Source organism: Pipistrellus hanaki (assembly GCF_964339955.1).
Source record: "Pipistrellus hanaki genome assembly, chromosome: 6".
In the NCBI taxonomy this organism is placed as follows: Eukaryota; Metazoa; Chordata; class Mammalia; order Chiroptera; family Vespertilionidae; genus Pipistrellus; species Pipistrellus hanaki.
Genome location: NC_140508.1, coordinates 10,779,191 through 10,795,204, shown reverse-complemented (window position 1 = coordinate 10,795,204; position 16,014 = coordinate 10,779,191). Strand labels below are relative to the sequence as shown.

The following is a 16,014-nucleotide window of genomic DNA, read 5'->3' as shown; positions in this document are numbered from 1 at the left end:
TGTGATAAAACAGAGTAAATACAGAAGAAATTACAGCCAGCCTCCATAAGATGATGACCAACCTGGAAGGTTACCCTGGGAGAGTAAACAGATTTATGCAAGACTAGGATACAAGTGCTCCTGCTCACTTCAGACCTGCAGAAACCATTGTGTCCGCTGGATCACCGTACTTCTGCTAGCGCGTGTGCACGGACCGCTACTCCGAGTTCTCTTTGTGTGAAGGGCGCTCGAATCCCTATGCAGTCAGCACAGAATACTGCAAGGTGATGTATGTGCCAACTCTTCCTGAGGAATTCTTTATGTGTGCAAATCTGCAACCCGGTGGGAAGCATGGAACAGGGGACCGGCAGCTTGAGGGGGCTGCACTGCTGGGGCTGCAGTGCAGTGGTCACAGTCTCAGGCATCCTTTCTCCTGCAATCTCTCTCACTCACAAATAGGTTTCCATCCTGTGCCCCAAAGAAATGGAGGAAGCTGCCTCAAACTTGTAAAAGGGTTAGGAAAAATGTAATAACACACAACTCCTGCATCCAGGTTGGTACTTCTTCTCACAGATTCTACATAAGAACTATGTGTGTCAGGGTTTGCTTTCTGCCCCACAAAAAACAAAGTAGTTGCTAGACTAGGGTACGGCCGTGACAACAGAGGGCATCAGAGGACCCTGTTACTGAAGATTTGAGCCAACTGTAAAGTACCGTCTCTCAAAACCATTATCTTCTATTTATACTTTTTCATGCCAGGACTCCAATGGGATTGGACTGGCTTGCTTTTGGAAGGGTTTAGTTGTAGGCTGCACACACACACTTGTCAATTTAGCCAAATCAACTTGTTGATAATCGACCTGCATGTACACTTTTCTGACTTGGGCCCCACACAAGTCAACTGGGTGGGGAAACTGTATACGATCCCGGCAAGAATAGGTAAACATGAGAAAATACTTTCTGGCAAACAATGCTTCGTCACAACAAACATGGAGGACAAATCTTATTTCTTCTCGTGGTGCAAACTAAGAATTTAGCAAAGAGCTCCAATTAAACAAGGCCAACTTTGGCTTGAAATAAAGAAATGGGTTCTTCATACTGCAATGTACCTCGGGGGTGAAAATGAGAAACGACAGGTCACATGGGCCAGGAGAACGTGGAGATGCCTCCTACAGGGCCTTCCCTCCGGCTTTGCAGGACCAACCCTTACCCAGAGTTGGCTCAGTCACTGCCCAAAACTTTAGAAAAACTAACTTTCACAGACTCTACTCTGCCCATTTTTTGTTTACACATATACTATAATAAAAAGAAGACAATATTATAAAATATTCCTCAATTTACTTAATACAAAAACATCCAAACGTTTTAATGCCAATTCACATCATAATAAAATGCGTTTATAGGGAAAGTTCTGTTGTTGTTGGCCAAACAATAGTCTCTCCCAGAAAAGCATTTGGGTATATTATTAAATTACTGGAGAACCTATCAACATTTTTCTTAAAAATCCAATTTTATTTCCGAAGAAGTTATTATTAAAACCACTCAGGAGAGACTTTAGTTGCAGGCGTTATTGATAAGCCTGCAGCAAGCAGTCCTTTGAGAAATAAAAGTTGGCCTTCGTGGTAAAATGGAATTTTTCCTTGGTACTAGAATGTTACTGGTGCAGCAAATCAAACTACTCAGGGCACAGGTAGTACCCGTGTATATTCTTACAGCAATTCAGTGTTCAGCAACACAATCCAAAACACTCACAGAATTAGTCTAACTCACGTCCTCCACAAAATCTATCAACTCTGGTTGACAAGTGCTTAGAAAAATAAAAGCTGACCACCTTTCCTTTTACTTCTCTGAGTAATGACTTCACACTGAGGACTTCCATTAGATGACTTACATGTTCCTAGGATCACACTTCTCTCTCTCCCACTCCCTAAAGTAGGGGTGTCGAACTCAATCAGAGAAGGGGCCAAAATCTAAAATCCAGCCTAAATCGCGGGCCGAATGGTTTACTGAACAGTCATAAACTGACAATGTCATAAACTGACAGCGGAGTGCAGTGATGACAGCGCGGTGCGGGCCACATTGCAAGGCCTGGCGGGCTGGATTTGGCCCGCGGGCCTTGTGTTTGACACATGTGCCCTAAAGAAAGGACAAACTGAATTGGCAGAGGCAACTCTAAAAAAAATCCTGCAATTCAGAAGTGTGACAGTATCTCTAACGTCTTCTTTTTCTGCTTCAAGTTCTCTGAAGAGGTGACTGTTAGTCTGACATAGCCTCATAGACTCAAGCATAGCACTCCATTTAGAGTCAAACAGAATTGAGAAGAAAGTTTTTTCCCGTTGGCCAAATCTTTCTATTTTTCTTTGCCTTTCAAGAACTCCTAGAATATGCTTCAAAGTCTAAATAACTAAATAACACTGTGGGTGTAGAAAAACAAAACACAGCTTGGCCACAGCCGGAAGGGGCCTCAAACACAGCAGCGCTACTTCTTTTCAGACTTAGACACATTGTTCACAAGATGCAGACTACAAACTTTAAAAAAAGAAAAAGTATTTATCCTACCCATTTAAAATGAATGGATCAGGAATCCCACACCACTGATTACATTGTGATTTAATAACCATATCCACTTCCTAGAGCATCGCGGGAGCCAGCTTTTTCTGTTGGATGATTCTCCACATTGAAAGGGGAGCTTTATTGCCGAAGTGCTGGCCACGCCTGGACTAGCGCGATGCCAATACGACAGCAGCTGGTGAAGTCATGTTAAGTGGCAGAGGGAATGGAAATGTTGGGTAAGAGTTGGCCCCTGACGTTAACATGAGTTTGCCATGGTGACGCGGGGGCAATCTGACCAATAGGCGACGTTTCGTTTTCCCACTCACTCAGCATCCTGCTATGAAGCCACTCCTGACATTTTGGAGGGTTAACCCAGGATACCATAAGCTTTTTCCGGAAGCATCTATGAGTTTGACAACATGGTCATGGAGTTGCAAAGTGCACAAAGCTCAAGGCACAGAGTAGAAAGAAGTTGTGAACTAATGGGTGAGAAGGGATAGCAAAAGCAGAATTAGCATTTTCCTTTCACAAGACTTTCTAAAGCTAAACAAAGACCAACTCTTTTAAAGGAGTTTGTTTTGGTTAGGGGTGAAAAATACTGTATTGTAATGATCTGCTCGATTTTAAAGCTAAACGTATCTTGCTGTGTGACATGACTATGCCGAGCGCCAAGTCCACAAATGAATAAAACAGTGCTAGAAAAATTCTTCTGCTCTTATATTTTTGGAGGAAGCTGCTGACTTGGGCTGCCAGATTTCACTTAGCAACGGTCACTTTCAAGATGCCTGTTCCTCATGGATTAATAGGTTTCATTAAAAGATTGTCCCATTTCAAAATCATCCCCGAGTCTAGCAGCAACTGACAGTTTTTTTTGTTAAAATTTTGTTTTGTTTTTTAAAATTACAAGTCAAAGAAGTCCGAAGTCCTCTTCTGAGAGCAGCCTTGGGAGAGCGCCTGAGATCAGGACCCGCTGTGCTGGGAAAAGTCTCTGCAGCTCCGGTGTGTCCTTGTGGCAGGAAGGAAAGTGCCTTCAACGCAGTCACTATCTGTAGCCTCTGGAACTCGCACAGGCTGAGGGCTGTTATAAGTCAGCTCATCCCCAGCTCTCTTCCGGGACTGGTCACCTCTCATAAAACCATTCTGCATGAGTTCTCTTTGAAGTTTCTGATCTTGAGCAGCATATTCAGAAAGTTCAGATTCCACCGCCGGAGGGAGGATATTTGGAATAAATTTAGAAAATAGAGTTGGAGCCATCTGAACCCATTCTGGTCGGAGAGTGTACAGGCCTTTCACAATGTTTGCCATAGTTGAAGGTGTGACCTGAAATGGTGTTGACTGGGCTTCTAAAAGTAAAGGCATCAGGCTGTAAATGTGCTTTTCTGCAACATGTTCCGTAAACAGCTTTATAAGGTCATCTTTTAAGTGTCTGTTAAGTTTTGTTTCGATGTAAAACTTATTCATATATATGAAAAGAGGCACAATGCTCTGCAATGCTCCCATATACTGTCCAAGAGCTATATTAAATCTTTCAATATAGAGATCTGGAGGGCTGGCCTGCAGCTCCTTTGAGACTTCTCTAAGTGATTAGGTATCTTTTTAATCAGATCACTATACATCTGTTCTGAGTGCTGCTGGCATACACATTTATACACACAACTGTATATCTGTTCATAGGATATGGGGATATAGTCACCAGGACTCTGGGTTAAAAGCTGATCTATGGCACCATCCAGTTTTGGCCAGTATGTGCTCTTATCATCTCCAATAGTTATAACATTCATGAGGAACTTGGAGGTGGACCTGTTGATGCTGATGGTGGAGCCGGGGCTGGGGGCGGGGACCGCCTTGGCCGCGGCGCGGCGGCGTCGCAGCTCTTTACCATCATGACCACCCCATTGGCCCCCGGCGGCGGCGGCGGCCCCCGGCGGCTCGCGGGCGGGGCTGGCGTCGGAGAGGGGCGGCGGGGGCTGCGGAAGCCGTCCACCGCGGCTCCCACTTGTGGTTCCGGGCGTCCATCATCGCCTCGTAGCTGCCCCCTCCTCCTCCGCCATGGTCTCCTCCCTCCTGCCGGCCGCCCAGCACCGCCGTCTTACAGGCACCGCCGCCCATCGCGGCCCCGGGCCAGGGGGCAGCGCGGCCTCCGCCAGCCACAGCGCCGGGGGCGGGGCGGGCGGCGGGGCGCCAGGTCGCTTGCTCTCTGCCGGGGTGACTCTGGGAGATGGGGGAACAGTTACTTTCCAACAGTTATATGACAGAACAAGCATTCATGTCGGCAGCAAGTTAAAACCATTAAACACCCTTAAGGAAACATGTGCTCACCCTTGCTGATTCCTGTGGAGTGTCCACTGGGAATCCACACCAGAGTTTGGACGTGGTAACTCTTATGGGGCTAATCTTGGTCCTAAAGCACTTAGTTTTGTAGATCTTAGTAATAATAACTACTGTTTACTGCATCCCAGCTCTGTACCTGTGCAAACATTATGTTTTCCAGGAAATTTTCAGGCAAGGTATTTGTTATTTTCCCCAGAGGCTTCTGAGGCTCAAAGAAGAGAAATGAGAAAGTTGGTGTTTAGACCTTAGTCTTCCTCTTCCTGGAGGCACGCTGTCTCCTAGGACTGAGGATGGTGGGGGGGCTTGTGGGGCTCTTGGTTGTGAAAACAGCTTTTCAGATGCCTGTCTGTGATCAGTTGGCCTGCATGGCTGGTGTCTGTTGCTTCCCTCTTTCTTTTCCCTCATCGTGAAGGGTAAGCAAGGACAGGCGTGTGTGAACACCCATGGGTGTCTTCACATGGTCTGTGTGTGAGAGAGAGGGAGGAAGGGTGGGGATTGATGCCATAAAACTTCCCTCATGCCAACAACGGGTATCGTGGAGGCCACTTGCTCTAGTCAAGGCTGGCGGTGACTAAAACTTCCTTGCAGCATGATGCTTCCGTGCAAATGTCAAAAAGCCTTGGCTCAGGAGACTGTCAGTTTCCTTATTCAAAACTTGATTTATTGAGTTGTCAGTTATATGGCAGTAGAGCTGCTGCTAACTCTTAAAAAGTTCGGAATGGAGACTGACAGTGCCAGAAGTGGCAGCTATTTAAGTGGGCAGGTCAAATTCTTCATGAACTCTATAAGAGTTTCATACTTTTCTCTCTTCTTATTTTTTAGATTTTTAAAAATGTATTTCAGAGAGAAAGGGAAAGGGAGAGAGAGTTGGAAATATCATTGGCTGCCTCCTGCACACCCCACACTGGGGATCGAGCCTACAACCCAGGCATATGTCCTGACCCGGAAGCCAACCCTGACCTCCTGGTTCATAGGTTGATTCTCAACCACTGAGTCATGCTGGCTGGACTCTCTCTTCTTGCACTTTTGTCTTCATGCACATCCCACCGCTACTTGTCCTGACCATGTCTTCTGTGGTAAGATCTTCAGATGCTGGAGCCAATAAAAGAAGAGTTACATCACCAAAGCAAGTAATAGCAAAGAGTAAGAGTAGCACGGGCCTATGGAACAGGGGCAGGCTGGCGAAAGAACAGAGGGAAAGGGAACTGTGGAAGGTGCACAGTGGGATGAAAAGGGCTTTCAAAGCCATGAATGGAAAATGGAGGAGGTGGTTGTGCAGGTGGAATAATATTAATAGGCCAGAAAGGCCTCAGCATATCGGCATGTGTTGCTTTCCATCTTCATCAGAGAATGACCCTGCAAACTAGAAAGTGTGGAATAGTCATTACTGAGAGTGCATTAGAGCCTGAATTCTGAGTTAGGTGGAAAAACCACACGGAACCTTCAGAAGCCTAAATCTGCATCCCAAGTCATCTGGGATTTTTACCCATGGTCTCAAGGTCACATCATGTATTTTGTGAGAAATTACCAGAAAAATGGAGATAGATGAAAGTCCTAATTAAAGGGGAGCATTTTTTAGAAGTTAAAGACCGGAAGTAAGATGGATATTGGTTCTTGGCTACAGATAAATGACCAACCAGAGGTCTTATATGTGCTTGGCAAAGGCTGTGTGGTTGCCAGGAATCAACATGGACACCACTAGTAAGCCTTGTCCAGACTCATTTCCTTTAAGGACTGATTTTCTTTAAATTTTTTTTTTTTTTTTGAAAACGGATGTTAGATTATTTGAATCACAGACTCAGAGCCACATTTCATGTTAGCTCATTTAGTTCAAATAATGCTACAAACCATCATTTTGACAAGCCTAGATTTCAGTACAGTATTTGAGAAAATCTCTTTTAACCTTATGGGAGGGAGATGGAAAGTTAATTGGATGCTAGTATTAGGTTGACTCCTACGTTTTGAAAAGTAATCTGGAAATTTGTTGAATAATGAATGACATGGTGTCCTCACAGGGGAACGCTCAGATAGTCACTGCCATTGTCTTTATTTTTTACCTGAGAAAACCCAACTATCTCCCCCCGCCAAAAAAAAAAAAAAAAAAAAAAAAAATCAACAGAAAAGGAATATTTCACTCTCAGATTACAAATAAGAGAGACCTGGGAAGGTTAGCTTCTCTCTCTCCCTCTCCTTTCATCTTTGAAATCAATAAAAATACCTTTTAAAAAATAAAGTAGAGAGACTAAAAATTCAAATAATTTTGTGAGCTAACAAGGCAAAGTTTATTGTTTGTAAATATCAACTCCTAATTGTAAGCAATACTAGCTACAGGAAATGTAATTTTGTGGAAGTTATGGGAATTTTGGAGTTTGAGTTAACCATACTCGTGTGAAGAATATAGTTACAAACAATCAAATAAATGACAAAAGAAACAAAACAACTCTAGGAAAAATAAAACTTAAAGAATTTTAGATGGCATTTCATGAATGTAATTATCTGCGGTCAAATATCAGTTACTCCCTTTGTTGTCATTCAACCCTACATTGTAAGAATACTCAGCTCTGTGTGGCATACCTACTGTAAGGACATTGAAAAGTTGATGTAGTTTCCAGAACATGTTGATCTAAGTGGGGAGTGCAATACTTGGATATCATGTCCTAGAGCCACCCTGGAAGGAATTGGGATGTTTAACCAATGGGAGACTAAGGGGAGCAATGGTGGTTGCCTTCAAATCTGGAAGTATTTTTTTTAAAATATATTTTATTGATTTTTTTGCCCTCCCTCCTTCCCTCCCATACATACCCTCCCTCCCCAGAGTTTTATGTCCATTGGTTGTACTTATATGCATGTACACAAGTCCTTCGGTTGATCTATTATCTCCTCCAGATCTCCCTCCCCTCCCCACTGTAATTTGACAGTCTGCCTGTTGCTTTACTGTCTCTATATCTGTATTTTTTGAACAGGATAGAAAACTTATATTTATCCCAGGTTTGGACGAGAAACAAAGGATCAGAGAAGGTGCACGGAAACAGAGCCAGCTTCATACAAAGGAAATGAAGAAGTCAGACTGATGGGTGGTGTTGTGGGACGCCTTGGAAGGAAATGACCATTACTTCTCTCCAGTGGTAGAGATCAAGTTGAACCTGCGGACTTGCATTCTTTAAGGGCCACTCCCAATGTTGCTGTCTCTAGAGTCTCTTTCCCTCCGCAAAACATTTCCTTTCTATCTGTTTTGGACCTCCCAGCACCATACACAGCATCGGCTATTGTGGGTGTTGGTATGTTGTGGATGAAAGCATGGAGCCGGGCAGCGGACAGTCCTGGGCTCTCAGATAATAGCTCCCAGCAGAACTAAGAACAACCTGTTTCATTCCCTCTTTATTTATTTCTGCTTTGAGTAGCTAACCGTAGAAGAAAATGTGTTCTAAATTGTGTAAGAACAAAAGATATTTCACTGTTTATACAGAGAAAAGCACTCCTGGCCCTCCTGCCCCCCCCCCCCCCCCCCCGGTAATTTGAGGTTTTAATCCTAGATACTGCTGACATTGAGGCAAAATAGCTTGGTTCATTGGAGGATGTTTTGAAATTTTTAGAATGGTCAGGAAACTGTCAAATCATGGGGGATCAAGTTATTCATGAAGAAAAATCATTATTTATAAAATTGGAATATTAAAAAAAAGAAATAAGTAAATGAAAATGATGCTATCAAAGTTTTGAACAATTGTCTTTTTTCCCCAGTAGCAGTAGATTTTGAGATGCAGTAGGTTGGATGTCACTGAGTAATATCCCCTTTGTTATTGTGTTCCATAGACTGATTTGAAAGTCATTGAGAAGTGGATGGAGGGTTGGAAAGACTTCTTAATGGAAGAGCAGGCTGTCCCAGGAGATGACGAAGGGCTACAAAGGCAGCTTGACCAATGCTCGGTGAGTCCTGCTGACCTAGGGGACCTGCCCTTATAAATAACATGTTCTTTTCCTTTATTGTTTGCAGCTATTATTAACATGGTTAGAATAGGACATGCCAGCACACGGAGATAAAATATCTTTCATTATAAAGCTTTCTTTGCTTTAGAGTTAATAAAAAGCTACTCATTATTTATATTTTATTTTTGGCCATGATTATAGAACTTTGGATAGAGAGAACAAGAGCTGTCGTTTTATGCCATGATGACAATCTTAGTGTCATAATCACCAATTGCATATTGCTCTTATTATGCCACATGGTGAAGCATTAAGAAAAACATACTTAATAGTTGAAATTTCCCAGTAATACTGCATACAGCTTAAATTTGGTGAAATCATTAGGCTTCTCTAAATTCATTAAAAGTGCTATACCCTGTCGAAACTGATTTGGTCAAGTGGATAGAGCGTCGACCAGCAGACTCAAGGGTCCCGAGTTCGAGTTTCATTCTGGTAAAGGGCATATACCTTGGTTGTGGGCACATCCCCTGTGGGGGGTGTGCAGGAGGCAGCTGAGTGATGTTTTTCTCTCATTGATTTTTCTGACTCTCTGTCTCTCTCCCTTCCTTTCTGTAAAAGATTAATAATATATATATATATTTTTAAAAAGTGCTATATCCTGCTGAGAATCAAGTATTTCCAATCTAATTTGGCAGATATCTATATGAAGCACCCAGGTGAAATGAATTTCTTGGGCACAATATTCCTGAAGCAGTTGAACTTTTGAGTCCCAACCATTCTGTTCTTACACTATTTGCAGGGATAAAAGCAAACTATAATTATGGCATACACTTCTATGGAAATGAACTCAACAATGTCTTAATTTGTATGTTCGGGCTTTTGTTAAAGACATAGATACAGTTGTATCATCGCTGAAAAACATGAAGGAAGTAGAGACACACCTTCAAAGTTGTCCAGTTTCTGGAATCAAAACCTGGGTGCAGACCAAACTGGTTGACTACCAAACCCAACTGGAGAAATATAGCAAGGAGGTAAGTTTTTCAGCTTTACTGTCCGTGTTTTTCAAGAGGTAGATGCCATTGACAACAGTGATTGTTATGGCCCATACAGTCTGAAAACCAGAGAGCATACTGATTGTCCAGTTTGGCTCCTCAGGGGGAATGAGCTTGTAGTACTTAGCAAAGAACAAGAAAGGTACTGCAGCTGGGATTGAGTGAGCCGGCGAGGTAGTGGGCTGGAGAGGGTGAGCTGTGAGGTGGGAAGGATGGGCTGTTTATGGCCTTGGAGACAAAGGCGGGGGGTTCTGTTTCAAGGATAACGTCACACAGAAGGCAACTTGTAGAGTTTTGAACAGGGAAGTGACATGTGACAGATCTCTCTGGATTCATCTGGACAGGCAAGATGCCATTGCAGCCTTAGGAGAGCATGGTTCCTGGATTGGGGAGATGGTGGTGGAGGCCATGAGAAATGTTAGGTGTGGACTGTGGTTTGTAAGTAGAGATGAGAGTCCGGTAATGGCCTGGAAGTGTGATATACGAAAAAGTGAACAGACAAGGACAGGCTAGGGATTTGCAAAAACGTTCACTTTGTGTGAATGGTGGTGCCATTTACTGGAATGGTGAAGACTCAAGGAGCAGAAGCTTTTGTTGGAGCAGGTGTCATGATGATTTCCATCTGGAAGGTTCAAGTCCAGATCCATGTTAGACATGCAGGTGGAGTTCCTTGGCACTTACCTGTGGAAAGAGGAAGGGGCAGAGGCCAAGGATGCTGAGAAGGGAAGGTCGGCCAGAGGAGAAACGCCCGGAGAGTGAGGTCCTGGAGGCGCTGGAGAAAGCTTCCCACAGAGCCTGGTGCTGCGGATTGCTGAGGCCCATGGGAACTGAAAAGCGAGCTCTAGACTTGTCAAATGGAGGCTTTTAAAGACGCAGAGAAACGGGGTGGGCGAGGGGCATGGGCATCCAATGGGATGCTTTTGTAATTTGTAAAAGTAAGAGATACTACAGGATATTTGCATGCTGGAAAGAAAGACCTTGCCTAGGAGGAGAAATAATGGTGCAGAAGAGATTGAGGGAACATCATTTCTGAAGTGAAGTCTGTGATTATGTGTGAGAAGGAACGAAATTTACTCTCTACGCGAAAGAATCGCTGATGCAGTGCTTCTCCCTGGTAATGGAAGGGAAAGGGACTATACTGACTGCTTCTCTTTTGTTAGTGAAGCAGCAGCAGAGTGAGGAAAGGGAATGTGAAATACAGGAATATTTCACAGACAGTCCTGTGGGTAGTAGATCTCTTAATACAGTGTTTCTTTGGTTAGTGTTTATATAAAAATTTCATATTGCATCCTTAATATTTTTTATGGTTTTTCCTCCCTCCCCCCAAATTGCTTATTTTGCATATGTTTAAACTGAAAGGAAAGTTGAAATAATGGTACAGAGAGCAGCCTCATCGCCATGTCTGAATTTGCCCATGGCTAGTGTTTTGCCATGCTTGCTTTCTCATTTTCTCCCCTGATCTCTCTAAATGCACACATGCATACGTACATACATATATTTCTTTTGTTTTTGGTTAAAAATGTACTTTGGACAAGGATTTGAAAATATCCTCACACTTCACCCCTCAGTGGGGACACTATTACATAAACCGCCACACCATGACCACACTTAAAAGGCAGTTAATAGTATCTTCCTGCTAAAAGCCTGGGCGGCCCTCTGGCTGCCAGGGATGGGCGCGTGCACCGTGGGCGCGCAGGTGAGCGGGCCGGGCTGGCCGCTGAGCGCGAGGGCGCCGGAGGAGGGTGGACGGGAGGCGCATCGGGGAGTCACCCCACGGGGCTGCGGGCCCCAGGGCTAACCATCAGGGCAAAGGGCACCCCCTCCTCCACCTCCACCTCCACTTCCATCACCACCTCCACCTCCCCCCGGGGGAAATGAGATTCAGCTCCCGTGTTGGGATACACCTGGGGCAGGAGCCACCCACACGCCACGTCCACCCCCCCAGCCTTGACCTGCGGTAGGGACATGTCACAAACCCCCCGGGTCACTGCCCGGTGCCCCACCCTGAGCTGCACCCCACAATGGAGCAGTGACTCGCGCCCGATGACGGACACAGGGCGTGGAACCCTGGTAGCCGGGCAACCTCTCCCCCACACAGACCCCTCCCCGCTCCTGCGGGAGCAGTCGTGGATGGAGTTGTCCCTCTCGAAGAGACATGTTTTGTTGTTTTCGGCAGTCCCCGTGCTGCGACCGGCCAGAGGGCGGCCCTGGCAGCGCTTTCCGCCGCTGCTGCCGCTGCCTCCGCAAGCGGTCCCGGCTATTCTGGCCCTTTTCTCGGCGCCACCGAGAAGAGGTAACCCGGGGCGGCCAGGGCGGCTTGGTTCCTTAGAGCCAGGCCATCACTCTCATCCCCTCACCGGCCCCCTGACCCGGGGCACCAGCTTAGGCCTGGAGGGAACCCTGGGAGGTCCAGGCGGGTTTCCTAGAGCCAGGCCCCCACCCTCACCCCCTCAGCAGCCCCATGTCCGCTGGGGCACGGGCCCTGCTGGGGTCCGGGACTCGGGGAAGTCCTGCAGCCCCACTGGGAACCGATTGGGCTCAGAGGGAACCCAGGGCGGTTTGGTTTTCGTAGAGCCAGGCCACCGCTCTCATCCCCTCACCAGCCCCAGAACCACTGGGCGTTGGCCCTGCAGGGCTGTGGGACTCCAGCGGCACTCAGGAGTGTTCCGAAGCCCCATGGGGCACCGGCTTTGACACTGCAACCCCATGGGTGCCCTCACAGACTCTGACAGGATCGAGAGGGAGCCAGATACCTCCACCGAGGACTTGGCAAATAGTGATACTAAGATATTTCTTCTAATTCCCTTTCAATGTGCACGAATCTGTGCACCAGGACACTAGTCTTACTAATAAAAGCCTAGGTGGTCCTCACATTATCACGCAGTCACAAGATGGCTGTTCGCACAGTGGGGGGCGGGGCCTGGCGGCACTCCAGGACTCAGGGCCATCCTGCTCATGCTGGCCCTTCAGGGTGGGACTTTGGGACTTGGGGCCATCCCACGGCTCTGGGGGGGGGGGGGGTCCTCAGTTTCCTGAGATTTTATTCGACAGGTCATTAGTTATCTAATAATTTAGCCAAATTTAGATTTCTCTAAATGTGTATAATCTGATGCTGTATGCTTGAATGGTTTTTTTTTTTTTTTTTTTTTTTTTTTTTTTTTTTTTTTTTTTTTGGGGGGGGGGGGGGAAGGAAATAGGGAAAATGGTTTGTAAGTGGCAGTGAGGAGCCAGGAAGGTGATGGATACATACATACAGACATACAGACATATACGTTCAGTTCTATGTCTGTCTCTATCTCCCTATCCACCTATTATACCACACATGACAGTACAGAATTAGTTGTGAGTTATTACTGGTTTAAATCATGAAACTGAATGTATGGGACATTTTTCAGAATCCTCAGCAGCAGGCATTTCTCCAGACTACTGCATTTCACTGAGTCCTAAAAAGGTTGAAGAACTTTGAGATAAGCATAAATGCTGCCAAATTTTTATTTTGCTAAGAAGGGACAGGCATATGAAATCAACCAACAAGCAAAAACCAGTTTATGTCATCTATTCTACCTAGCCAGGAACTCATGAAAGAAAGAACACTATCATGCCAGAAAACAGAAAATTGATAATTTCAGGGAGTTAATTACAATTTTGAGCTTTGCTCTTTCTGAAAAGTTTGCTAGTGTCTTTATTTATTTTTATTTTTGCATTTCTCTATGGATCCATGAAAATTATATAACTAACTAGTATCCAGAAACTAGCAATGAGAATGTTCTGGAAGGGGGGCCCAAGAACTGTGGGGTGTGTGTGTGTGGGTGTGTGTATGTGTGTGTGTGTGAAGCTGATCAGATTAAACTGCTGATCAGCCAGGCTTGGGCCAAGGCTGTGTGTATTGCTGGCAGCAGGATCTTAGTGTACCAGACTGGCCTGAGATCAAAGCTCCTGTTTGACCCCTTTCTATGTTTATGACTGTGATCCTGATGGAGAGTGCGGACAGGAAAGCCACTAAGCTGTGCCCCTTACTCTCGTGAGAGCCATCTATTCCTGTCCTGGCCGCTGGTGACTATCAGCTGCACAGCCAAGCAGCCCTGGCAGGTGACGCTGCCGTGAGGTTGAACTTGAGGGGGCGGGTGGATAGCGAGTGAGCATGGTCTCTGTGGCCGGCATCTCTCCCTAGTAAGAATGAGTTTGCAGTTAGAGGGAGGAGCTCTTGGGAAATACTTTAGGTTTCTCTGAAATTTTTAAGTTATTGAACCAAGTTGAGAAAAACACCTATTTTCTCATAACATTTTTGTATCTCTGTGGAATATGAAAGTATAGTAAATTATCAAAATAAAAAATGCGTAGAACAGTACTTTATGAACATCGTTAGTAACAGCTTCCTCTTCTATGCTTTTAAAATTAAAATTGTTACAGCGAATCCTGTTAAAAAGGAGAAAGTGGATATTTTGGTTGCATTTGTTTTCTACAATAAACAGTGCTACAGTAAAATTCCTTATGACATGTGCTTTTATTGCTTATAACATGTGCTTTTAGGTTAGATTCCTTAATTTGGGAAGTTATGCATTTTAAAAATTATAATAGACTAGAGGCCTGATGCACGGAATTTGTGCAAGAGTAAGTCTTTCTTCCCCTGGCTGCTGGCATCAGCTTCCCTCTGGCACCCAGGACCCAGGCTTCCCTCCAGCCATGGCAAGCAGGTTGTTTCTCTCACAACCTGGCTTTGTCCGGAAGGATGTCTGGTCTCATTAGCATATTGTGCTTTGATTATTATTGATAAGTCCAGATTAGATTAATATCCAAAATGTGAACTAGAATCACAGTTATCATTATTGTTTTCATTATTGCTTATATTTTCACAGCATCGGCAGAAAGTGTATAAAAGCTTTTATCTGAATTTTAACCGTAAAAGTCTGTTGGAAGTTACCACTGTATCATTAGCTATTAGAAACCTGTCATTTACTGTATTTACACTTGTTTATTTGGCCAAATGGCTTTTCCTTTCTAGGGTTCTAGTCATAAAAATAAATTGTCTAAACATCAAGAAAAAGAATTAAACCTGAAAAATGAATTAAAAGAAATGCAAGAATGGATTATGGAGGTGGAACGCCACCTGCATGAGGATTTTGAATACAAGTCACCAGAAGAACTTGAAAACGCTGTACAGGAGATGAGGGTGAGGCTGGGATAGTCAGTATCAGCAGGCTTTATCTCTCCCTTTAAAGTCAATCAATCATACAAAAGACCATCCATCTGTCTGTAAATCATGATTGTGCAATTGACTCTTGAACAACACAGGTTTGAACTGTAGGGGTCCATTTATACACAGATTTTAAAAAAGAAATACTGTAAATGTATTTTTTCTTTCTTATGGTTTTCTTCGTAACTTTTCCCCTCTCTAACTTACATATAACATACAAAATATGTGTTAATTGACTGTTTATGTTATTCGTAAGGCTGTTTAAGTTATTGGTAGTTAGTTTTGGGGGAGTCAAAAGCTATTTATGAATTTTGATCCATTGTGTTGTTCAAAGGTCAATGGTACATAATCCTTCATAGGAGGATTTCAAATTAAAAAAAAAAAAAAAAAGGAAGGGGAACTGCTGTGATTCTAATAAGGAAGGAAGTTCAACATGGCTCATGAGTTGAATCCATGTAAGGCCCTGTGACTTTCTTTATTTTAGAACCTGGGGAACCACAGAGACCGAATTAAAAAAATTCAGTAACATCAATCACATTCACAATGTTGTGCAATCATCACAACTATTTCCAAAAGTTTTCAGGAATAATTTTTTTTTTTTCATTAGGACCAAGAAAGACTTTCCAGTTTGCTTGGGGTTTATTCTTATTTCATCAGATGTGTTCTGCCAGTTACTACATGGGGCATATGCCGCATGTATATAAGTGGTTTGTTAGAACAGGTAGAGTTGCAGTAATCCATTGTCAAGGGATTTAATATCAGTTGGGGCCACAGGATATACTTCCCGTGAACTTATATTCCTATGGCAATAGTCTTGAACACTCTTTTTTTTTTTTTAAATATGAGAAAAGAACTGGGCATCATTCCCAAATTTCTAACCTTACTTCAAGTCTCCTTCAGTGTCCAAACCAAAAGAGATAGTGACTAAAGGCTATTTTAAAAAATTAGATTAAGCAACACATTGAATGTTTTAAGCCAAAGTTA

General features: G+C 44.1%; 1 pseudogene across 1 annotated transcript; it reads right to left on the bottom strand.

The window, feature by feature from the left end:
* Positions 1-3,492: 3,492 nt before the first annotated feature.
* On the bottom strand, positions 3,493-4,796 carry LOC311624785 (CDK2-associated and cullin domain-containing protein 1-like; annotated as a pseudogene). Its single transcript has one exon. The product of its transcript is annotated as a CDK2-associated and cullin domain-containing protein 1-like (transcript).
* Between the last annotated feature and the right edge of the window lie 11,218 nt (positions 4,797-16,014).